This window comes from Protopterus annectens, chromosome 10.part0 (assembly GCF_019279795.1).
Source record: "Protopterus annectens isolate FY-2018-M chromosome 10.part0, PAN1.0, whole genome shotgun sequence".
Lineage (NCBI taxonomy): Eukaryota > Metazoa > Chordata > Ceratodontiformes > Protopteridae > Protopterus > Protopterus annectens.
In genome coordinates, this window is record NC_056744.1 from 1,297,089,256 (window position 1) to 1,297,115,630 (window position 26,375).

Below are 26,375 nucleotides of genomic sequence, written 5' to 3' on the forward strand. Positions count from 1 at the left end.
CCGCTATGAAAAGTTTAAATATATTTAATAATAAAAAATAAAAGAACATGAAAATATGGAATGTCTATTTACAATAAACACCAGCATTTCAATCACAGGAAATATTAAAACAACACAGATGAGAAGATTCCCACAGATACAGAAAAACTGTTTATTTTCCTGACTGATCTAAAGACTTACTATTCCCTGGTCACTTACTAGTGCAAGGCCAGATGAAGTAGATGAGAGGTCCTTCTTTGTCAGGTTCCAAAAACAGACTGCCCTTAGACTTCAGCCTCATCTTGGTTAAAACATAATTTTTGTCCTATATTGCAGCATGACATATTATACATCTGGTCATCTGACTTCTAGTTCCAATACTACCCCAATTACTAGAAACTGAACAGAATCTCGCACATATGTGTTACCATACGCACAGACAGAACTTTGTTAAGATCTGTTGCTGCTTCTGGAAGTCATTAGTTCCCTGCTAGAGACAATACAGGTGGATTCTTAGTCCTTGTTTTCACAGACATGTTGCTCTCGCTGCAATTAGAACTGTAAGATACAATCTTTATGGCCTACATTAAGTAATTTAATTTCAAACTATTTTTTAAAGTTAGCTGGAGCTGAGTTTAACATCTTCTTTTCCAGTATCCTCTGTTCCAGTATTAATTTCAACAGTTATAACATCGTCTAACATACAGGTGTATTTCTTTGCGGTCCAGCAGGGCACACTATTTGTACATTTAAAAACAAGCAACTTTACAAATATATTTTTCCTCACAAGCATCTATACAAATCAGTTTAATATACAAATGGCATATAATTATTTACAACATTCTAGCTAGCTATGCTGGCATATGTTACACATCCCATTCCTTACTTCTCCTGGTATAGCTGGCAATACCTCACATTGTCACACCTCCCATAATCCCTTCCATCCCACACCCATCTTAAAGTCATAACCTGGCAAAATTCCAAGCCCCCACAAACCTTGAGATCACTGCTGCCTATGCAGAACATTTCATAGAAACCATATACAAGCAAGTTATTTGCTGCATACAGGCAGCTGTACCCACAGGAGGAATTACAGGACTAGCTCTAAAAACAAGCCACCTTGAATGAATCACAACATTAACAGGCTGTATAAAAGAAGAAAGAAAATCATGATAAAAATTTGGAGGTACAGCACCCAGAAGGATAAAAGCACTCTCATCAAACTAAACAAACAACTCAGAAAACAAATAAAGTCTACCAAAGCCAAATATGAGGTAAATTTGGACTCCCGGGCCAATGAAAACCAAAAGGCATTCTTTAACTATGTCCATAACCTCAAAGGCAGTACACAATTGTGTACAGAGCTCATTGTAAATGGAGCCACCTATACTGAGACAGAAGATATAGCAAACCTTCTGGCCAACAAATTCAGCTCCAAATTTACCCCTCTCTCTCCGTCAAACTTCCCTCAGGAAATACCATCAAATATAACTCCCACTGCTGTCATTAGGGAACATATCCTTAATTCTCTCTCCAAGGTCAAAGAGTACTGCATCAATAGGCCCAGACAATATCCCAGGATGCCTTTTTTTAATTTCTCCAAGTCTTTCGGGTTTCTAGTACCATGACAGGAATGGGCCCCATTCCTAAGTCAAGGTATAATTAAAATTCATGAAATTAGTATTGTTTCAATCTTTTATGCAAGCCAGAAGTGCTCTTCACAGTACCCACAATGTGCCCAGTAATGACTCCTTCTGCAATTATTATGGAGTTACATGTATCAGTAACATATCTAAGTATGATTGTACATTCCTTTTTATAAGACTTATTGCTCCTACTACTATTGGAACTGTCTGGGTATCTTTCTTCCATATTGCCTTCATTTCTGCCTGCAAATCCTGGTGTTTTATGACTTTGTGCCTCTCTGTACGTAAGACATTGTAGTCACAGGGTGTAGTGATTTCAATAATCAGTGCTATTTTTGTCTTTCTTTCATGGACTACTATATCTGGTTTTCTTGCATCTATTTTTTGAACTGTTGGTATTGGATGATCCCGTGTGATGTAGACTTCATCATTTTCTATGTTGCTTTGTGGCTCATGTTTCCAATATTTTTCAGCTACTTCAGTATTCTAATGTTTGCACAATCCTCAGTGCAACAGCCTTGCTACATTATTATGCCTTTCAGTACACAGTACTTCTGCCATTAGTATATCACAACCAGCAACAAGATGTGCAACTGTTTCCAATTATGTTTTACAAAACCTACATTTGTCTGTTCCTCCCACATGTTCAATGGACTTTGTAAACTAATGTGTACATAGTCCACTGTTTCGAGCCACCAATATTAGCCTTTTGTCTTTTGGTTTAAATTCATCTCTCCTTAACCATTCCTGCATTCGAGCCTGATCAATATGAGGTTGTTCCATGAAGTTTCTTATACTTGCAACTATATTTATACATTTTCCATATTTGTTGCCTTCTCATTTGATCCTTCACCTTATATTCTTTTTTTTTTTTTTTTTTTTGGCACATTCCGTTGCTACCTGATTTTTATCTACAGCTGGTATGATTTGCATTCCCACTTGACGCTGATATGCTTCTGCTAAACTTAGCAGGGAAGGCATCTTAGACTTGTTCTCCTCGTGTTTCAAAACTTTCATTACATTTGGGTCTTGTGAGGTCAGCAGATATGTATGCAGTCCCACTACCACAGATCTATACATCTAATCAGTGTTGAGAAGGCCCATTCCACCTTCAGAACAGGGAATATATAGTGTTGGTATGCACTGATTTTTATAAATCATTTGATGAACATGAATCATCCTTCTTAGTTTCCTGTACAAACTATCCAATACTTTTGGGGGCCAGTCAGTCACTACAAAACTAGAAGTTAGGACAGGAAGAGCAAATTGATTCATAACTAGGACTTTGTTCCTAGATGCCAATGCTGTTTTAGTATTAATTTAAGCCTTCTAAAATATTCCTTACTGAGTTTTATTCACATACTATGCCTTCTAAATAGCATGAAACATGATTTATCAGGACCTCTGGAACTGCTATTTAACTGTGGCCTCCAAATAGGCTTCATGCCTCATGAATGGAGAACAGCAACATTCATCCCTCTGCACAAAGGTGAACGGACCATCTACAGACCTTGGAAACTACAGAACCATAAGGCTCACTAGTCTCATATGCAAAGTCGTGGAAAGAATTATCATAGACATGATCGATAACATAGTAAACCTCCAGACACTAGACACAACCCAGCTTGGTTTCATCAATGGCAGATCATGCCTACTCAGCCTGGTGAACTTCTTTGAGAAGGTCAACAAACTAGTGGATGAGGGCAGAATGGTTCATACTGCCTACCTTGACTTGGCCAAAGCATTTGACACAATCCCCTATTCCAGCATTATTGACAAACTTAAGAAGTTAGGTACAAACCCTTATGCCACCCAGTGGATAGCCAACTGGCTCAGACACAGGACCCAAGAAGTTAGAACTGGGAGGTCCACCTGTACAAAGAGGCCAGTCACAAGTGGAGTCCCTCAGGGATTGGTTCTGGGACTGCTCCTTTTTGGCTTGTACTTCTCTGAGGTCAAGGCCAATGTCAGTGGCCTCTGACTGACTAAATATGTAGGTGGTTGAAAATTATGTGCTGTTATTGAATCCACCACTGACACAAATGTTATCCAGGAAGGGCTAACACAGACAGACAAACAACTGGTGCCAGAGCCATTGACTAAAAGTAAATGCCAAAAAATGTTTAATAATGTCCTTTGGGAAGTTATCTACCCCTGCTAACTTTCATTTTGACAACACACCCCTAAGAGATGACCCAGTAGTGAGGGACTTGGGGACCCACATAGATAGTAATCTAGTCTTTGATCATTACTTGTCTACAACAGTGAGGGAATAATTCTAGATTGAGCAACTTATAAACAAATGTATGGCATCTAGGTCCAAGGAAGTCATTGTTCCACTATATTTGGCATTCATCAGACCTATGATTGAGTACAATGCCCCTTTTGGCATGTACCTAACTACACATATCCAACAACTGGAATGTCCACAGAGGTTCCTCACTAAAAGAATAGAGGGAGTAAGTAACATGTTCTGTGCAGATCCCTTCAATGCCCAAATCCTGCAATCTTTTTCCTACAGGCTGTTGGGGTGAGATCTGTGCCTGGCATACAAGGATTTCTCAGACCCCACTCGATGGATTTCCTGCATATCCACAAAACAAACAGCACTAGAATTACCTGTTCTAAAAACTTAAGCCTTGCCTGTGATATAAATAGTATTGGCAGGAGAGACATGTACGTATCCCAGAGACTACACTTTCTCTGGAACAGGGTCCCCATCCACGTGAAGCTGAGTTCTTCCCTAACCAAGTTCAAGTGCAACTTCGACAACTGAATGGATAAAGGAAATTTATCCCTGGTTTGGCACCTATGTCTCTAATGGACAAAAGGATCCTATAAATGGTTCACCTCCCAGGCTCCTGCTTGTAAATGTTTTACCTCCAAAGCCCTTACTTCCACATATTAAAGGTACCAGAATTTGTCAGAGATTTGGAATGCATGGCTAAGCTTAAAAAGGCCCTTGTGGTCATTAGTCAACCCATGAACCAGTCAACCTATGAACACTGTTTACAAATGACAGCAATGCTGCAACTAAATGTGACTTAGTTCCCAACAAAATCTTTCTATACATCCTAAACTCCCAAAACTCATAAATATTTCCCTTTCACTTTGCACTCTCATGCACTGTCTCACACAGAAACTGTATGAAACCCACACCAAAAATACCACATAATTCTATTTCCAATGTATACTTTCTAAACCTTCTTCTCCTAAAAATCACTGATATACACACAATTCTTGGTCAATTGTCACCTAACACACACACACACACACACACACACACACACACACACACACACACACACACACACACACACACACACACACACATACCTGCTGTCCTCTAATATTTTCAGTAATTATTTCCACCTCCTCTCTTTCATGATTTACAGTACATAATAATGAGACCTCAGGCTCTCTCTGCACCAAATAACCTCTAAACCACTGAGCCTTCCTCTACATTCTACATCTTCCCTTTCTTTTTCCTTTGGCCTCTTCTTTAATTGCCTGTTCACTATCACTAATATATAACCCTCCCCCTTTACTAGGTCCCCTGACACGCCCTACTGCATTTTTACCTTCTCTTTCTTGGTTATTAGAGAATGGGTGACCTGTAGATCACATCCTGATTGGAGAATGAATGTTCCCCAGCAAGGTGTTAATCTACAGGTAATGCCCGCAGAAAAACAAGTCTGCCACTTCATGGCAGCATATCAAGCCGCCGTGGAGCTTGTACTGAAATAAAAAAATAAAGGCCACCATTATTTTATGCTCACTAAGCAGAGATTTTGTTATTTAGTGACTGTACAATAAGAAAGAGATAAAAAATAAAATAAATAAATAAATGTGTGTGTGTGTGTGTGTGTGTGTGTGTGTGTGTGTGTGTGTGTGTGTGTGTGTGTGTGTGTGTGTGTGTGTGTTTGTATATGTGTGTGTGTATATATGTGTGTGTGACAGACAGACAGAGAGAGAGAGAGACAGTGAAGAGTGAGAGCGGTCCCTGGAAGCAGGAGCATCAGTAAAGAGATTTCTGTACCTCTTCCATACCTCTCATCACCTCAACACAAGGAATCTGGACAGAGCCATAAATAAGGGAGGGCAAAGGAATGAAAAAAAGGGAAAGATTTTAAATATTGCTCTTATAAATTTAGAAAGTTGCTAGAATAACAAGGTTTTAATTAGCATGTATGTTCTGAAAGATATCAAGTCTGAAATTCTGATGTCTGTCATTATTTAATGACTTCATTCCCCAGTGATTTGCTAGAAAACTATACATTTTACGAGGCTGGGACCAAACATATGAGCCAAAAATCTGAGCATCCTGCAAAAATCTGGAATTTGAGAGTTATGCTCCCTTGACTCTTAGCTCAAGATATCTGAATAAACCTAAAATAAAGAGGGACGTAGTTTACTTGTATATGTTACGATTTGAGTTAGCATGCATTTTCTGAAACAGAGGTGTGAAAGTGAATGAGTGAGATGACTACCGGCAGCAGCAGTAGTAAGGAGGTTTGCATACCTCTGTACCTTTCAGGTGAAGAAATCTGACTAAAGCCTAAAATAAAGGGGGAACACAGGCTCAATAATAGGATCAGACTTTAATTATAGCTCTTATAAAATAACAAACTTGCTTAAATAAAAGGATTTGTGTTAGCATGAATTTTCTGAATAAAATAATTGCCTAAAACTCAAATGTATGCCATTATTTAGTAACTTCAATCTCCAATAACTGGCAACAAACCAAATGTTTTAGGAGTAAGGGACCAAAAAAATAGAGTAAATACCTGGATATTTTTAAGTGTTATATTTTGGATGTAAAATGCTTCCCCAACACCTGTAACATATACTTCAGCAAGTTTGAAACATTAGGCTGAGGAACTATTTTACATCAAATATATATAAAAAATATAATAATAAAAAAAAAATATGTAACTAGAACACAACAGTTTTGCCGACAGCCCATTCTCTAAGCACAACAATTCCCTCCAGGATGTGTGTTATTGTGGAAATAATGCCCTTTATAATGCCTCTTCCAGGGGTGTGGTGTTATTTCCACATTAACACCCACCATGTTGGGCATTATTGCCTGCTTAGACACTCCCTGTTACATTTTATATCCCCACTTTTATCTTCTCTCAGCCTAGCTACACATAGGTATCCCTTTGTTTATTCTGCACTCTCTTTTTACATGACGACTCCTCACTCTCTTAAACCCCCCCACGATACATTCTATCTGCACATTTCTACTGCTACTTCCAATGCACTCTAAATTCAATGCTCTTTGACTGTACCACTGTCCCCTCGAATGTCATCTTCAAGCTTAAACATTTCTGTCTTTGCTTATCAGTCCTCCCGCCCTCTCTCTACCGTACTCCTTAAACATCTCTTTGCATCAGCTTAAGTGAAAGATAAGCGGAGCTATCCTTCTGGTCCTATCATTTCCTTTCAGCCTTTTTGGCACTTAGTTAGCTGTAGCCATTTCATCCTTTTACTCAACACACAATGCATATATCTATCCCTGTGTTCCTCTTTTTTCCTTGCAGCGTAAGTGGCAGTTAGGCTGATGTAGCTTTTTTCGCCATTCCTAACATATAGCCTAAGTGGCAGAAGGTCTGTGCTATTCCAGTGTATATCTATATTTTCCTTGTAGCCTAGGCAGCAGGCTGCTCTAGCCCTTCTCTCCTTCCCCAATGTACAGCCTAAGTGGCAGACAGATATGTATTTTTTTTTCTGATGAATTATTTTTCACTTCCACCCATCAAGATTTTTTTTATTGCTAGCTTGGTTGTATTGTATTCCATTTAAGGGAGTAAATTCATTTCTCAAGACTCAACTACATAGATGATTAACAGAATCATAATCCATATCATAAAATCTTCTTGTGTGATGACCTTCTCATCACATGATAATTAGGTCCAGAGTCTACAAATGAAGGCATGCCGCATGGTGATCTGAAGTGTGCAATATTAGTTAGTTCAGGTCCATGCTGTATAAATGAAGTCATGCCTCATGGTGATCTGAAGCGTGCAATCATACTTAGCTCAGGTCCATGGTGTACAAAGGAAGGCATGCTTCCTGGTGATCTGAAGTGTGTAATCATAGTTCACACACCTAACAGCCTTTGTGGTAATAACCACAACCAGTATATTGTGCATTCTCATTGGTGAACTAACATGCTGAATCAATGCAATGAGCAAATAGTATCTAAAATAATGTTTTCATAAACATGCTTGATGATGTTATTTCCCATACCATCCCTAGTGATTTTAAGTCTCCTATATAGAAGCAACTATGAACTGCTGAAGTATTGAAACAAAAAACTATTTCAGTTCTGAAGTCAAGCCCAACAAGTGTATAGAGTTATGCTGAAACAAGTTACTATTGTAAACCAATATTAAATTATAATGCTGCTTTCCATAAGCTGATACCCTACCTCTCCTGTTTTGATTAGTGTTATGGAAGCCAGCAAACCCTTTCAAACAGATTGGTTGCAGCATCTCACCAAACCAGTTTCAGTAATGGCTGCAATGTACACAAAGTTGCCTCCAACAGTTATGTTTTCTTATTTGCATTTATTGTGTTACAAAGCAATAATTTTAATACTGAATTTTCATTATCAGCTTACAGCACAACGAGGTGGATATTAAAAGAAATAGTATCATAAGTTTAAAGCCAATGATTGTATTACCTGCATAGTCAAGCCCATCCTTCACAAAATCCCTATAATTTCCAATCATATATACCCACAATGGGATATGATTCCTCCCAGTATACAGGTCATCTAATCTGACCATTTACTTAACTCAATACTTTTGTTAGAAGGCTCTTATATCTATTTACAGCCAGAATGCCAAAGGTCACCATTACCCCACTCATGTTACAAATGCAGGTTATTTATATCATTTCTTATAGCATATTCTCAGCTGGGGACTTTGCCACACCATTATAGCCACCAAAGATGACAGGTTGGTGTACTTTCTATTCTTAACTAACTGGCATTTTATATCTTACCTCATGTCTTGCAGCAAACATCCACTAAGGGAACAAGCCTTTTAATGTTTATGCAGTCAAAGTCCCACTTGAAATAATCAATTATAAATTCACATAAAATAGACTTCCCAACCCATGTTTATTTATTTTATTCATTTATTTTATTTCAGTTTCATAACTGGATGAGTAAACTAGCTGGCAGACCTTTTCCAGCCAAGTTCTGGGCATGGTAGTACATTGCAGATATAACAGGTATGCATAGATCAAGCATGTAACAAAAAATAACAGTACAAATGGTAAGCTTTTATAAACTTATCAGACACAGCTTGTATCCATAATATTTCGATAGCCCTAACAATACATTTGATATAGATTTACCATTTGTGCAAACATTTGGTTACTTACTTACAGTAAAGGGTTTGGAGGGTGGCATAATGGTTAAGTTGTTTACCTTATAGACACAAGGTGCAGGGTTTGATTCTCACATGGGGTAATTGGTTAGGCTAAAAATGGCCCACAAGGGCAGTTAGCCTAGTAGTAACCTATGAACCTACAGGTAATAGGACCATAGGATCATAGGAAGTTACTAGGCAATTGGCCCTGAGGTCTTTATAAGCTGAGCCAAGAGTTTAGCCCATGTTTATACAAGTCAGCACCCAAAGCTCCTGTCCAGCAGGGAGACAGGTGGAATCCCAGGGGCGTAGTTTCTGTTTCCCATCCAGTTATCCAGGTTGCACTTAAAAAGGGATAATGAGGTACTCTGCTTGATGTGGAGAGGGAGTCTATTCCACAGAAGGACGAATCTCTGGGACACAAATCTGTCCCACCAAGAAGTCCTATTGATGTCACAGACCAGTTTGAGGTCGCACATATGGGTTACTTGAGTGAAGCTTGACTTGCAGATATGCCGCAGTCCCATCAAGGTGGGATCTGAGATTGCTTTGTATGCCAGACAGAGGAGGCTGTATGAAACTGAGTAGAGGGACAGGGTTTTAGCCTGTCTGTGTAGGGTAGATGTTTGAGGCTCTAGATTCTTCTGGTGAGGAACCTCTGTGGTCTCTCCAGCTGTTGCATGTGATTTACAAGGTACTTACAAGAAGGGGGCATTGTACTCAATAATTGGCCTTATAAGGGAAGAATACAGGGATATTGACAATCAACAGTAAACAATTAATTGTACTTATTTATGCATATAGGCTTGAGTGCTTTACATTGTAAAATTAGCCTTCATCTTGAAAGCATGAGCATTTGGTGTTGTTAAACAGGTATTCTTTTAATTTGCTTTTGAGCAACTCCAATCCGTTTTGTTGTAAACATCTGCACTGAACTGATTTTATACAGGGGGACCTATCCAGTACTTGTTTTGAAACATGATCATTTGAGGCTTATGACCTCTTCTTGACTTTCTCTGTGTGTACTTTGGCTGTTTGATTTATAATCTCAATATAAGGGGGAAACTGTCACCCATTTTTTGTGGTTTGTAGATGTGAACTAAGAAGAATGCTACTATTTCGTTCACTGTTAGTCAGTTAACACACTAAGGAAGTTGGCAGGTGTGTGTCTGTTGTTCCCTGATTTTATTAGCAGAAGTTTGTGTTTTAAATGTGTTTGAACATGAGTGTAGAACTATCAGTGGGTGTCATATTCTACCTTTCTGCATTCATAAAAAATTAGGATAGTCAGAATCCCCAGAAGTCACTTTGGCAACTTTTAATTCATCTACTAACTTTGTGATGATGTTGATGATTATGGTGATGATGATGATGATGATGATGATGATGATGATGATGATAGCATCAAACAATATAATTTCACTTTATAAATGTTGTCCAGTATAGAGGCCAACCTTGTAAGACATGAGATCATGTCAATGTAGAAACTGGACAGACCAGAGTAGAATCCACTTTATTAAACTACAAAGTTTAAGCACTTTTGTCCATTTCTCTTCAGGACTTCATCACAAAACTTTTTGACCATTATTTGAAAAGCTTCATGCTTCTTGAATAGTTTGCAAGTAACTTCTTGGGTCAGACACACTTTGCTTCTGCAGCTTATCCTATCAACCTGCCTACTACTTGCTAGCAATACTGCTGTCAATATAAAACACCAGGGGCCAGATTTACGAAAGCTTGCACAGAGTTGTAGAGTAGTGTAAGATGTCAAATAGGCAATATGTCTGTCGTACGATCCAGGAACAGCTGGCAGGGGTGTGCACGAGAGCTGCTAAAGCTACTCTTGCACGGACAGCGTCATGGTATGCAAATTACCTCATTTGCTGGTGAAAGCCATGCGAATGAGGTAAATTTGTGATTCAGGAAACACTAACCTGTCTGTAGAAGACTAGTGTTAACTGCAGAAATGTACTCTGTTGGTAACGGAGTACCGTTCTGCAAATAGCTAAACAGAGCTATGACAGCTCCAAATAAAGGATGCATACAGTTGAGGAAGCATGCCAATGGCCAAATATAAGGCCATTGACATTTATAAATGTTTAAAAATATAAAAATCTAACTTTTTTCCCCCCAATCTCCGATGTTTAAGCATAGTGTAGCACCACACAAATGTGCAGTGCTTATAAAAACAAGAAAATAATTAAAAAAAGCCAAAAATAGGCATTTTCACTAAAAAGCATATTCTGCCATGCAGGTGAATGGCAGGCTGAAGACAACATGGCCACTAAGTAGTGGTTGCTAAGGGGGGGAAGCTCAGTGTCAGAAATGTAACCATGCATTAGTAGGCAGTCCTATGCAAATGAGGATAAGGATAGTGAATCCCAATTTTCCCCAGCATGTGAGCCATGTCCCAAGAGTGTAAGAGTAGAATATAGGTGATATCATGAGGGGGTGTGTCAGACAGGCTGTAAGCTAATTGGAGCACAGTGGCTTATGTTTGCTTTGAGTTGCTCAGGATTGCAAGAGGCATACCTACAGTTGTCTTATTTGAAAACCTCAAACCAAAGGTGCACAATGTTAAAAGATAGGAAACTCCTTGCAAACATGCACACAGCATGTGCGCGCATTTGCGCAGTGCTTTCCCCTGGGCAGAAACAGAAAGGCAAAAGGAAGGAAAAGAAGTAGTAGTAGGAAGTTAACCAAGGAGAACTAGCAGAGCTGCCAGGTGAAATATATCAGAATCAGCCAATTACACAGGCAGCAGACTAGCCCAGCCCAGCACTTTAAACTCTGCAAACAGCATTTCCCCCTGTTTTTTCCCAAGAACTCTGCAACACTGCAGTATACAAACAGGGAAAGCTTAAAAAGCTTAAGTCAGACAAAATGTTAGGGGCTGCTCTTGCTATCATAAACCAACATGTGCAAGGTGCTGAGGGTGGTGATGTTGTGAATGCTACTGAGCAACCCCCCAGTGTGGAGACGGAGAAGAGTGTACAGACCCAGGGTAACCCACCGGGGGCTACATGAGCTGGAGATAGTGGAGCACTATAGGGTGGACAAAGACCTCCTACAGGAAATTGTTGAGCTGTGCCGGCCATGCCTCACACACAGAACCAACAGAGGGGAACCCATCCCAGTGGATACCAAGGTATGTGTTGGCATAAGAATGCTAGCTAAAGGTGCCTTCTAAGGACTAACTGGTGATATGATGGGGATTTCACAGGACTCAGCATCCAGGATACCCCACCAGTTCCTGGATGCCATGTCAGCACATGCTGGTGGGCACATATATTTCCCCAATTCCTGTGAGGCATTGGCCAGCAATATGCATCTTTGCCACCAAATAGCAGAATATCCTGAGGTAGTGGATGCAATAGACTGCACACACATATGCATCAAAGCACCACCCAGTGAGCGGAGTAGGGTCTACATCAACCACATGGGCTTTCCCTCCATCAACTGCCAGGTCATGTGTGATGCCCAGGGCATAATAATGAATGTGTGTGCTGGCTGCCCTGGAAGCTATCACAATTCCCACATCTGGCATCTGAAGCAGCTGTACCAGAGATTTGGCAATGGGGACATTCCTGATGGTCACCTAGTGGGGGATGCTGGATATGCACTGGAGCCGTGGCTGATGACACCCATCAGAAATGTACACACACCTGAACAAGAACTCCAAAATGAGGCACACTCACAGACATGAAACATAATTGAGCATGTGTTTGGGAAGCTCAAGTCACGGTTCCAGTGCCTGGACACATCTGGTGGAGCCTTGCAGTACTCACCAACTACATGTACCCAGATTGTTATGGTATGGGCCATGCTACACAATATGATCCTGCGGAAACAGCTGCAGCAGGAACAACATGGGGCAGGGCCAAACAGCCCCCCACCATTGCCAAGGCCTGCACAGGCACAGCGTGACTCAGAGGAGGAACAACCTGAGCCTGCCCCAGTAGGCAGAAGGAGGCATGCCCAGTATGCCCTGGCCTTGGCAAAGAGGCAACACATAGCACATACACTGACTCAGTAGGAACCCTGGAAATGACACATCTGTCTGACTCGCACATAAAGTAAAAGGGATGCCTAACTTGACACTACCTGTTTTCAAACATGCATAGGGAGTGTACTATGTGCATCCGGCATAGGCAGCCCTGCAGCACCTCCTGAGGCATGAGTGCCCTATGTTAAGCAATATAAAGCACTGGTAAGCACATTTCACCAGTATTGAGCATATTTAAATACAATTGCGTGTAGCTGCACACCACACTAACCAGGGCAATGTCGGGCAACATCGGCAAAGTCGAGCAAAGTCGGGCAAAATCAGGTAAACACGCTCACACCTGCTTTACTATTCCTTAACCAGTCAGGTCTGCCCAGCAGGAAAATAAAAAGCAGTGACAGGGCTCGAACTCAGGATACTGTGCACTATAGTCACAGTACTGAACCACTAAGCCATGACAGCATTTCACTGGCACAGACACAACTTAAGTCACTCACACATACCAGTTGGTGGCATCACATACCTAACAGTCACAACCAGCAGGACAATTGTAGACAAACGCAAACACAAACAAATGCTGTATCATGCCCTCTGAAGAGGCATATGAGTAACCTCCCCCCAGGCCTATGCAGACAGATAACAGCAGGCCAGGCAGTGTGATGTGGGTTGGGTAGGCTATGAAGTGACAAACTAATATGCGTGTAATTGGAAGCTAAGGTCTGTAGTACAGTGGTATGCCTCAAGTCAGTATGATAGGCAACAGTACGGACTGAAATGGAGTACCTGACATAGCAGTGCAGGCCTAGCAAATGGTGTACCCCTCATCCTATGTACACCCACAGTAACAATCAGATGTGCCCCCCCCCCGGGTAGAAATGTACAAATAATAGCTGCCCCCCCTGTATGTAGAAATGTTGATAGGTGTATGCAAATTGACTCATGGAAGCCCTGCAGGCACAGCAAGCTTCCTGTCGATGTACAACACAAAGGTGAGCCCTGAAGTAAAAACCAACTTGAATTTTCACACACATATATAGTGTGTGTGTATATATATATATATATATATATATATATATATATATATATATATATATATATATATATATGCCCATAGTGGGCATGCTCACACACTTAAATTTAACAAATGTCAGTCAGCAACATACTGAAAGGTCATACTGGGCATGCTCACACACTCAAATTTCAGTCAACAAGATACTGAAAGGTCATACTGAGCATGCTCACACACTTAGGCCATGTCTGAGTACAGCAGTGGGCCACACATATCTGGCAGTTGCAGTTCTTACGCCAGACACATGTCACTATTCACCAATCCTGCCTTGCGCACACAGTGATATGAAAACAGACCTATATAATATATTGGACCCCTGTCATAATCAAACTATGTAATACAAGTACTTAAGTTGTTCAAAGAAAGTGAAAATCCAAAGAAGATCAATAAAACTCTGATCAGTATCATCAAGAAAAAATGAGCACTCCTAACATTATCCAAGCCATGTTCTGGCAAAAATATTGCCAAAGAGTCCATAGAGATCCATGAAGATTTCTTTAGCTATGTCATAAATATCAATGTAAACTCATATATGTTCTGAGTCAGTGCAAAGTGCAAATGAATACATGTACATGACTGACATTGCCAACATCTTGTCATACAGGTTCATTCATATTTACCCCCTTCTCACTGACAAAAGGGTCCATTACCATACATGGAGATTGTGAAAAGCCAGAAATCACATATATGATGGTTAAACAGCTCTATCCAAACCTAAAAACACGGTGTCTATGGGATGACATGGTGTCTCTGGCTGTGTCATATGTGAACGCCAAAACAAACAGACCCTGCACCTGAACAGTATGTTGAGACTCACCCTCTGTACAGGATATGAAACTGTTGAATGGGTTACAGCAACATTTGGCACACTCCGCAAGTGTTGGTGCACAACAGACCATGGGAACTATTGTCTTATAAGCCCAATAAGCCTGATCTGCAAGGCCATGGAGTCCATCATTATGGAACTCATAAACAGAGCTATTGGGAGCCTACAAACACCCAACCCTACCCATTTTGGTTTGGTCAGGGGCAGGTCATGGTCCCTAAACCTGCTAGACAGTCTTCAAGGCAGTTACCCAGGACATACATCAATGAAATGAGCTAGACACAGCATACATAGACCTTGAAAATCCCTTTTCCAACATCCCACACATATGTCGTATCCACAGAATCAACAACCTGTGCATAAACACGTATGTCATCTGATGGATTGCCAACTGTGGCACAGATAGATCCCACAAGGTAAGAATTGTGGTCTCCCTGTTGGACTGTAAGCTGGTAACAACTGCTGTCCCCCATGGCTAAGTCCTGGGACCCCTCCTGTATGGTGTATACTTTTCAGAAATACAGTCAAAACACACAAGGGCTATGGTTAGCAAGGTTTGTGGATGACTGCAAAAAGGTTGTCAGAATCAATGTTTGGGACAACAGAGACATCCTTAAAAAGGGTCTCAGTCAGACAGATGTGGTATCAAAATTATAGCCTCGAGCTTCAGTCATACAAATACCACATAGGTGCCAACACCCTAAATATGGAGGTAATAATAAGGGATCTATGGACACATGTAGATAGTCATCACTACTTCTAGAAACACATTCACAAAGTGGTTAGAAAATCATGCTATGTGTTCACACAAATTGCCAAGGTATTTGCATGTAGGTCATAGGAGGTTCCCTCTACCCATCAGTCATCAGACCCATCAGAGAGTATCATGGCACACTTGCGATGAATCTGACTAGGCACCTTCAGCAGCTGGAAAACCAATGAAGTACCTCAACAAGAGGATTACTAACCTCAAACAGTTGCCCCATGCAACAAGACTGAAGTTAACTCAATCTGTACTCTGTTGCACACTGTCTATTCAGGTGATCTCTGCCAAACAGACAGGTCCATGTCCAATGCAGAACTGATGTACATGCTCTATCTGAAGTAAACCCAAGCTCACTGTGCCACATGCTCTAGGGATATCATCATCACAACAATAAATAGAACATGTTGGAGGGACACATTATTAACTCACAGACTTCCCTTGCTTTGGAACAGGCTCCCAACCTACATTAAGCTGAGTCCCTCACTGACGCTCTTCCAGAGGAGCCTTGATGAGTGCATGTGAAACTGAACTGTCACACCATGGATCACTTCATCATCTCTACTACACAGAGGCCTAGGAAACTAACCCCATGTGTGGTGATAGCTGCATACTCTGGCCATAATAATATATGCCTTCAGGCAGGTAGCCTATTACCTACCTATGTACCTATATATATGTAGGGGGAACACAGTATAATAAGCCAAAGATGGATGGGCAGAGATGTGTATAAGAGGGTGATCATGGCAGGGAGCCATCCAGGACTGTCACACCTAGCACACATCCCAAGTGCACATCTCACCCACTGTACATAATAGCCACCAGTATCTGTAAGCATTACAGTGTATGTCATGCATGTGCCTGTTGTACAACATTACTGTACAATGAAGTACACATCTACTATCTGTAGACATGTACCTGTCAAATAGGTTCATAGGTATGAAGTAGACTATCTTCACAAAGGCATATATTAGCCTAGGCAAGTTGTGCAGCTTTCACCACCCCATTGGGTAGTCTCCTAAGCCCTAGTTCTAATAGTCAGTACCCTAAGCCCCTTTCTAGTGGGGCTGCTGATGTGATGCCTGGAGTGAATTGTCTGTTTCCCATTCACTCATCAAGGTTCTTATTGAAGAGTGTCAGCGAGGGGCTCTGTCTGATGTACATTGGGACGCTGTTCCACAGTAAAGCAAGTGTCTGGGATGGTACTCTATCCCACCAGCATGTTGTATTCATTGTTGTGGTGAGGTTCATATCCCTGGAGTGTGTAGTGTGACTCAATTTTGTTATCAGTCGATGGAGCATGTTCAACAGTTATGTGTTGGACATGGCTCTGTATGTTAGGCAGAGTGTGCCTCTGAGTAGGTTTTATGCAACGGAGAACAGATTTAGTTTTACCAGTTGTGTTGCATAACACAACTGTTTGAGGCCAGTAATCCTCTTGGTGAGGTACCTCTGTGGTCTCTCCAGCTGCTGGATATGCTTAGTTAAGTACATCCAAAATGGTGCATTGTACTCAATGATGGGTCTGATGACACGGGTAGAGGGCCACCACTACCTCTTTTGATCCTGATGCAAACCCTTTGTTGATTAGGTGGGTCACATAGGATTTCCTAATCACTTTGGCAACATGGTTGTCAAAGGAAAGATGACTAACTACTTGTGTCCCCAGATCCCTTATTACCTTGTCAGTTTTTAGGGGGTAACACCTATGTGGTAGTTTGCGGGTACTTTGTTTTCCCCAAAGGGGATTACTATGCATTCTTTCACATTGAGCTTGAGGCCATGATTCTGACACCACACATCTGTCTCATAGAGTCCCTTCTGGAGAATATTTGTGTCATCTGGGGAATCTGTTATGGCAAACACTTTACAGTTCCCAGCAAAATTAGTCAACCGCAGCCCTCCTGTGTTGGCATGTACTTTTGAGAAGTCTATACCAAACAGGAGGGACCTCAGGACTGAACCCTGGGTGACACTAGTTGTTACCAGTGTAGAGTCTGACATGTAGCCAGCAACTCTTAATTTGTGGGATCTATCTGTGAGCCACTTTGCAATCCATCTTGTGATGTGTGGATTCATGCCCAGGCTGGTGAGTTCATCTATGATATCTGACTGGGGAATGGTGTCAAAGGCCTTAGCGAGGTATAGGTAGGCTGTGTGGAGCTCCTTTTAATCATCTGTAACCTGGGTAACTGTCTCAAAGAAATCCACCCAGTTCAGGAGGTGTGATCTGCATTTGATGAAGCCAAACTGGGTGTGCTCAACTGTGTGAGGGTTCCAAATGTCTTTATTGTTGACTTCCATTATGATTGGCTCCATTGCCTTGCAGATCAGAGTTGTCAGGCTCATAGAGCATGAATGCCAAGGGTCTTTTGTGGCCCCACCACTGTGGAGTGGGAAAAATGTTGCTGTGCAACATTCTATTGGTACATATCCTGTACAGAGGATGTAGAGAGAGGTGTAGGTATCCTTGATGAATATGGATATATCCCCACCTTATGTGCTATGATCCATGTTCTGATGGTGGAAGGTATGGAATGAGTTGTATCCTGGTAGTGCTGGTGTGCTCTCTGGAGGCTTGAACTAGGTTTCTGTTACTGCACAGATATCAATATTCTCCATACTGAGAAGTGCCTCGAGTGTGTGAATTTGGAGGCTGAGACTTCTGACAATGAGTAGCATTTAGCTCACTTTGTGGTTATTTCAGTTGGTTACGGGTTTTGGTTTGTCCTCAGTGACTGGTGTTCCACACCTGAAGTCAATGCCTCATTGGTCCGATCTGACCATAAGCTAATTACCCTACATATCCACATTCTGCCCCCACCCCCCATTAAGGAAACCATGTTAAAAAATTACTCCAAAGCCAACTTCATGCTTCTTAAGACAGAAGTGGTGAACGTCATGACACCCATGCAGATGGACAATACAGTTGCGACTACTGTATCCTACACAATTGCACTTTATAAGCACTTACATGAATGCATGGATCGTGCTATCCCAAACAGAATGAAGACGCTATCCTCCAAGAAAAGGAAGCCAATTTGGTGGTCCCCTGTCATAAACAAACTGTACAACAGAAGGAAGAAACTGTTGCAAAAGAGGGTATTATCCCATGAGTGGAGGAGCTCCCTGGTCAGCCTCAGTAAGAAGCTGTGATCCCTAATAAAATCCTCCAAAGCTAGTTACGAAAACAAAATCACCACTGATTCTAAAGACAACCACAAAGCATTCTATAACTATGTCAAGAATCTCAATGGCAACACTAAGATCTGCTCTGAGTTACAGCACAATGGCACTAAATATACAGACCCAACTGATATTGCCAACATCCTGGCAGACAGGTTAAGTGCTAACTTTACCCCCCTCTCACCCATGAAAGAGCCCATCTCTATACTGGAGGAATGCAAAGTTGCTGTCATCATGGCTGCACAGGTAAAAAAACGCACTCTCCAAAGTTAGGAACACAGCATCCATGGGACCAGACAACATCCCAGGCTGCGTTCTACATGAACTACAGAACGAACTGGCACCACACCTAAGTACCATGTTCAATCATAGTCTCACCTCAGGCTTTGTGCCTGCTGAATGGTGCACAGTGACAGTTGTCCCACTACACAAAGAGGGAGCCACCATGGACCCCGGGAACTAGCGCCCCATTAGCCTGATGAGCCTGGTCTGCAAGGCCATGGAATGTATCATCATGGAAGTTATAAACAAAGACATTGGTAATCTCCAAACTCTGAACCACAACCAGTTTGGGTTTGTAAAAGGCATATCATGTCTCCTAAACCTAATAGACTTCTTTGAAGCAGTCACCAAAGCCGTAGACAAGGGTAAGGTGGTTCACACAGCCTATTTAGATCTTGCCAAGGCTTTCAACACCATCCCCCACTCTGGAATTATAGATAAACTCACTAAACTAGGTATAAATCCCTATGTCACAAGATGGGTTGCCAACTGGCTCACTGACAGAACTCACACTGTGAAAGTAGCAGACTCCGAATCCGACTTCAGACCAGTGAAAAATAGAGTACCACAGGGTTCAGTCCTGTGTCCTGTCCTGTTTGGTATCTACTTCCCTGAAGTACAGGCTAACACAGAAGGTCTTTGGCTAATGAAGTTTGCAGATAACTGCAAACTAGAAGCCATAATCGAAACTACTAATGATGTGGACATCCTACAAAAGGGCCTCACTGAGACAGATGCCTGGTGCCAAAGCCATGGCCTCAAGCTCAATGCCAAAAGTGCATTGTCATCCCCTTTTAGTAAAAACTCTGTACCCATGAACTATAACATAGGCGGTAGTATACTTAACACCAAAAGTGTGATAAGAGACCTTAGGACACAGGTGGACAGTAGTCTCTCCTTTGATAATCACATTGTCACAGTAGTCAGGATATCCTTCTACGTGGCACACCTCATCACAAAAGGTTTCTCATGCAGAAAAAAAGAGGTTATTGTTCCCCTCTGCTCATCACTCATTAGATCCATTATAGAGTACAATGCCCCTTTTGGTATGTACCTCACAAGACATCTACAACAACTGGAAAGGCCACAGAAATACCTTCCAAAGAGGATTACTGGCCTCAAACACATGCCCCAAACAGACCATCTCAAAACACTCCAGCTTTACTCTGTCACATATTGCCTAGTTAGAGGTGATCTCTGCCTAACATGCAAAGCTATGTCAAACACAGAGCTGTTGGACATGCTCCACTTAAAGAAATCCCAGTCCCTCCAAGCTACACACTCTAGGGACCTAAACCTTGTCACCACAATAAACAGAACATGCCGGAGGGATAGATTCCTGTCCCAGAGACTTCCCATACTCCAGAATATATCAAGCAAAGCTCCTCATTAGCACTCTTCAAGAAAAATCTTGATGATTGGATGGGAAATAGGAAATTCACCCCGGGGATCACTTCTGTGTCTCTGCTCGACAGTGGCACAGGAAAATAAATTTCTTGGGTGGCAAAAGCCAGGGTACCTTTTTGTCTGGGCTTGTATAGGCCCCATGGCCAATAGCCTAGTACCTACCTATGAACCTATGCCTTTGAGCTTTACCTAAAAAAGGTAATATGGGGACAGCAAGAGCCTTCGCCAGTATTCAGAAGCATAGTGGCGATAGGTGCAAACCATCTATAGCGAAGCAACGAGGCTTGTCTATCATGTCATCACAGGCAGACAGAGACTGGATCCCCTTTGAATGACACCAGAAGCTCAGCCAATTGTTTTAGTTTATCATCTTTCTGTTATATTGCAGTATCATGTAGGTGAAGGTAAGATGCTACTCAAGGTCAGGGTTATACCAGCCTTGGCTACATAATCATAGAGCTACTATTTATCTCTTGTCATGTTGTCCTGGGAGATATATCTCAGATCATTCACACTGACGTGTACAAAGAACACGTCATATATGTACTTATTCTGGAGTGATGTAAGTGCTTGTATTATGTGGCGGATCATAGCACCTGACAGACAACTGACAGTAACCTTTCCCTTGTCCAGCTGAGTGAGTTGAACATCTGTGTGCCTGACTATGAAGCCACCTATTACTAGTGTGTTGGGTATGTTGTTTTGCCTTAGGGCCTGTTTGTGAGGCACACTGTTTTGGTGTATTATGTGTTTTCTGGTGTGTGCTTGGAGGTGCATGTTGCTTGCTTGTCTGCTTAGGAGGACACTCTCTCTTTTTCAGATTAATATTTGTATTCTCCAAGTATGGTAATGTGTATTTATGTGTGTGTTTTGCTGGCGCTCATATTGTAGGTCTATGTGAGACAGTTGGTGTTGTGGTTGTATGACCCTACTCCTCCTGACTGTATTGTCCAGTATTGGACTGACAGAGCTAAGCCACTGGTTTGACCCTGTGTGTGCCAGCATGTGCTGCATCAACCCATATATGATATGGTCATGGCCTATGCATACAATACACTCACAATACACCTAGTATGATAAGCCTGCTGAGGTTAGCAAATGTGAAAAAAAACTTTGGTCAGACTGTCAGCAAGTAATGTCTGTATTGCACCCTGTAACTCCATATTGCTTGCTGAAGTGTAAAGACGTATATAGTTTGGATTAAGAACCCCGCACTTGCCAACTGTGTATGTGTGTGTGTGTGTGTGTGTGTGTGTGTGTGTGTGTGTGTGTGTGTGTGTGTCTGTCTCTCCCTGGGGAGAGAGCAACCTTTTTGGAGACTACTCACACCCCTTAAAAGTGGTATACTCATCTTTGTCAAGTCTGATGATGTCACCATCCTACAAATATACCTGTGTAAAGGAAAAATCCATGTAATGTGTATAGAGCATCATGTAAATGTATAGTCCAGTAGTATCATAATCTAGTTAGACAGGGATTCAAATCCTGCACTTGCTGAGTATGTGTATTTCCCTGGAGAGGAGCATCCTTTTTGGAGACTACTCACACCTCTTTAAAGTGGTATACTCATCTTTGTCAAGTCTGATGATGTCACCATCCTACAAATATACCTGTGGAAAGGAGCAGTCCCAGTAATGTGTATTGTGCATCGTATAAATATGTGCTACTATAGTATCATAATGTAGCCAGGTAGGGGTTTGAATCTTGCAGTTGTATGTGTGCCTCCTTGGGGAGGAGCAACCTTTTTGGAGAATACTCACACCCCTTAAAAGTGGTATACTCATCTTTGTCAAGTCTGATGATGTCACCATCCTACAAATATACTTGTGGAAAGGAGAAATCCCAGTAATGTGTATAGTGTGTTGTGTAAATGTGTACTGCTGTAGTATCATAACGTAGTTAGATAGGGGTTTGAATCCTGCATTTACCAACTGTGTGTGTGGGTGTGTCTCCCTGGGGAGAAGCAACCTTTTTGGAGAATACTCACACCCCTTAAAAGTGGTATACTCATCTTTGTCAAGTCTTATGATGTCACCATCCTACAAATATACTTCTGGAAAAAAAATCCCAGTAATGGGTTTAGCACATTGTGTCAATTCGTACTGCTGTAGTATCATAAAGTAGTTAGGTAAAGGTTTGAATCCTGCATTTGCCAACTGTGTGTGCCTTTCTAGGGTGGAGCAACCTTTTTGGAGAATACTCACACCCCTCAAAAGTGGTATACTCATCTTTGACAAGTCTGATGATGTCACCATCCTACAAATATACCTGTGGAAAGGTGAAATCACAATAATGTGTATAGCACATCGTGTAAATGCATACTGCTGTAATATCATAATGTACTTAGGAAGGAGTTTGAATCTAGCACTTGCTGACTGTGTGTGTGTTTCAGGTGTGTTAGAGTGTATGATACCGTTGGTTAATGTGGAGTGGGTTTTGATTTTTCTAGTGTATGACATATCACAATGACAACTGTATGTGCATTACACATGTAAGGTAACTGTGGGGCAAAGCCATATACATACATGTGACCTCAATTATTTCATAGGTGGGTACTCTGCTTTCTCCATGAACGTATCTGTTATCTTTGCCAGAGTGTGGTGGCACTTTCCAGACCTTAGGTCACTTCTGTATGCTAGTGACAAGCTTAGCCGCTGCAGTGATCCCTGGGCTACATCTTCTTTTTCACATCCACTCATCACGGTTTCTATTGAAGAGTGTGAGCAAGGGTTTATGCTTGAGGTATATTTGAATCCTGTTCCAAAGCAAGCAAAGTCTGGCAAAGATGACTAATCATTATAGGTGTGCAACAACCTCTGTGAATCTGCATGCAAACCCTTTATTGCTTATGTGCTCCACAGAGGGATTTCCAAAACCCTTTGGTAATGTGATTATCAAAGGAGAGATGACTAAACACATGGCTCTATGTATACATTAGTACCTGTTCCACATTTTGGGGGCTACTACCTATTCTTGGTTGTGCACCAACTGGTTGGTACAACAACTTCCAATTCTGGGGATGCTTTGTTTTCTAAAAGTAGATAACTCTGCTTTCTTTGGCTTATAGTTTTACAGTATGAGTTTGACACCAGGTATCTGTCTCTATTATACTCTTTTGGAGGATGTGTGTGTCATCTGGAGAATAAAGTATAGCCCACAGTATGCATTTTTATCAGACATGGGCAGACATATACCTACTGTGTTTGCTTGTACCTAAGAAAGCAATATGCCAAACAGTAGTGGTCCCACGGCTGAGTTCAGGTGAATACCACTTGTTACTGGCATATGATTCTACATGGAAGCTGCAAATGTTATTGTGTGTTCTACATCTGTGTGTCAGTTGTCAGTCCACCATCTAACAATCGTTTATGGTCAGTCTGTTGAGGTTATGTATAATACCAGAATGTGGGATGGGTATGAATTGCTGGTGAGCTATAGCTTGGCTGTGTGGACCTCCCCTCCCTCACCTATAGCCTTGTTAACTGGCTTGAAGTCTGTTAGGTGTAGGAGCCATGATCTGGCCTTTAGAGAACCTACGTGGGTATGGTGCAGTGTTTGCAGGTTCATAATGTCTCTGTTAATGAGTTCCATAATGCTGTGCTGCATAGCCTTCCTGATAACATTTGTCTGGCTTATAGGGTGAGAGTTTCCAGGATCTGTTGTGGTTCTACCCTTAATCAATTTATGTTAGCATTTGCACTGGGTGTGATGATGATGGACAAGTTTAAGAATAAGTATATTAGAGGGTCAGCCCAGGTTTGAAGGTTAGTAGACCAAGCCAGATAGGCAGGATTAAGTTGGTTTGTACATGTGCTGAGGAGGGATGCAGAGTATATTGTGAAATAGATGCTAAGGATGAAGCTGCCAGGTAACAGGAAAAGAGGAATGCCTAAGATGAGATTTATGGCTATGGTAAGAGAGGACATGCAGGTAGATGGTGTAACAGTGCAAGATGCAGAGGGCAGGAAGAAATGGAAACAGATGATCTACTATGGCGACCCCTAATGGGAGCATCCGAAAGGAGAAGAAGAAGTTGTAGCTCAACCCTTGTGGACTGTGAACACCATTACTGTGCATCATTCCACAAGTATGTAACCTGTATAGAGGCTGCAACTGGACAGAGTGTTTAGGTGAGTGGTGACTTCATATGTCAGCTTGTGTATGACACAGCCAGGGACACTGTTCAGTACCATTGCCGCTGTGGTTTGGACTTTGGTAAAGAGATGTTTTAACTAGAGTGTCTGTGAATCATCAGGGTTTACATTCTTCAGGTCTGGAAATGTGACCCTTGTGTAACGACAGGGTGGTGAAATCTGCATTCAAACTGTCTGACAGGAAATTGCTAATGTCAGTCAGATAAGTGTACTTTATGACCACTTACATTAACTGTGACCCAATCTGAGATTTCCCCTGTAGATTATACACAACACTAAAGAAAGCTTTAGTGTTGTCTTTGGAATCCTTGCCATTTTGTATTTTGAAGCTTGCCTTGTATGTTTATTGAGGGATTGTATTTTCCCAATGATGCTAACCAGAGGGGTTATCCCTTCTTGGTATGTAATTCTTTTTTGTTACAACTTCACACCTTCTATTATATATTTAGTTTATGGCAGGGGTCCATGAGACTAATGCACTTTTACTGTATAAGTGAGAATTTCTTGTGTTTGTGATAGCACGGTCCATGCAACCCTGTAGGTGAACAGTGTGCATTACTAAAGGATTATGCAACTGGGACAGTGTTACCCTTAGTAATACAAACCAATGACAGATAGCAACAGCAGCATCACCCACAGCACAGTGTCAACCCATGTCATACACACATATGTGTACTCAAGTTACAAAATGTGTGTAGTACAATGCATACTGGCCACCAATAGAAATTATGGAGTGTTAACACTGGCCAATACAGGGCATGTCACCCTGCCCATGTGTCCAATATGCATGTACATGCAGACAGTGCACCTCCACCATGTTCACAAATGGACACCTGCAAACCTGTGTTGCACACACCTTACACTTACTGTCCACTGTATAACACATGCTGACACAACTACACACATCAACCAAGTGGCACAAGGGCAAACAAAACACAATTGGAATAAACACTGGTGAAAACAATACAACATTGCTAATTACAACTTTAATGCATCATGCCTGCTCAGCTACACCTTCAAGGATATCATTACACTTTACTGCTGACAACATGCTACACATCCAACTATTGCTATACTTTATTAAAGTCACCCTGTGCATCAGCACCATCTTAGCCTGTTCCTGCATCAATGTTACAGATGACAGGAGGTGGCACAGGTTTCATCATATGCATAGGGTGTGTTGTTGGTTTTCCAGAGGCCTACACTGAGCCATACAATCGACATGTGTATGTGAGTGTGTGTGTGAGGGCCATGAGTACTGTTATGGGCCAATGTTGATGTAATGTGTGCGGGTATGTGTTTGCCCTAGGTTTCTGGTTAATGTGTGTGTGTCTGCATGCACACTGTTCCACCATGTGGCTGCCATATACGGGGATTTGTGAGACAGCTACAGACTGTACCTGGCAGGCTTTACAGATCACCGTCTCTGGCCACGGATATGGAACCTGTGCCTGGCAGGAGTGCTACAGACAGTATCAGGTACTAATCCAGACTGGGTACAATCCAAAGAGGTTGACATATGTCCACTGGATCCAGGTCCCTGCTGGGACTGGCCAGAGCCACGTGCATGTGGTCTGCTAGGATGGTCTATGGACACCCCCTAACATTGCTGTGGCTGGTACTGGGACTAAGGGAGCGGCTGTGACTTGCTGGACGTCCACAGCGACCTCCA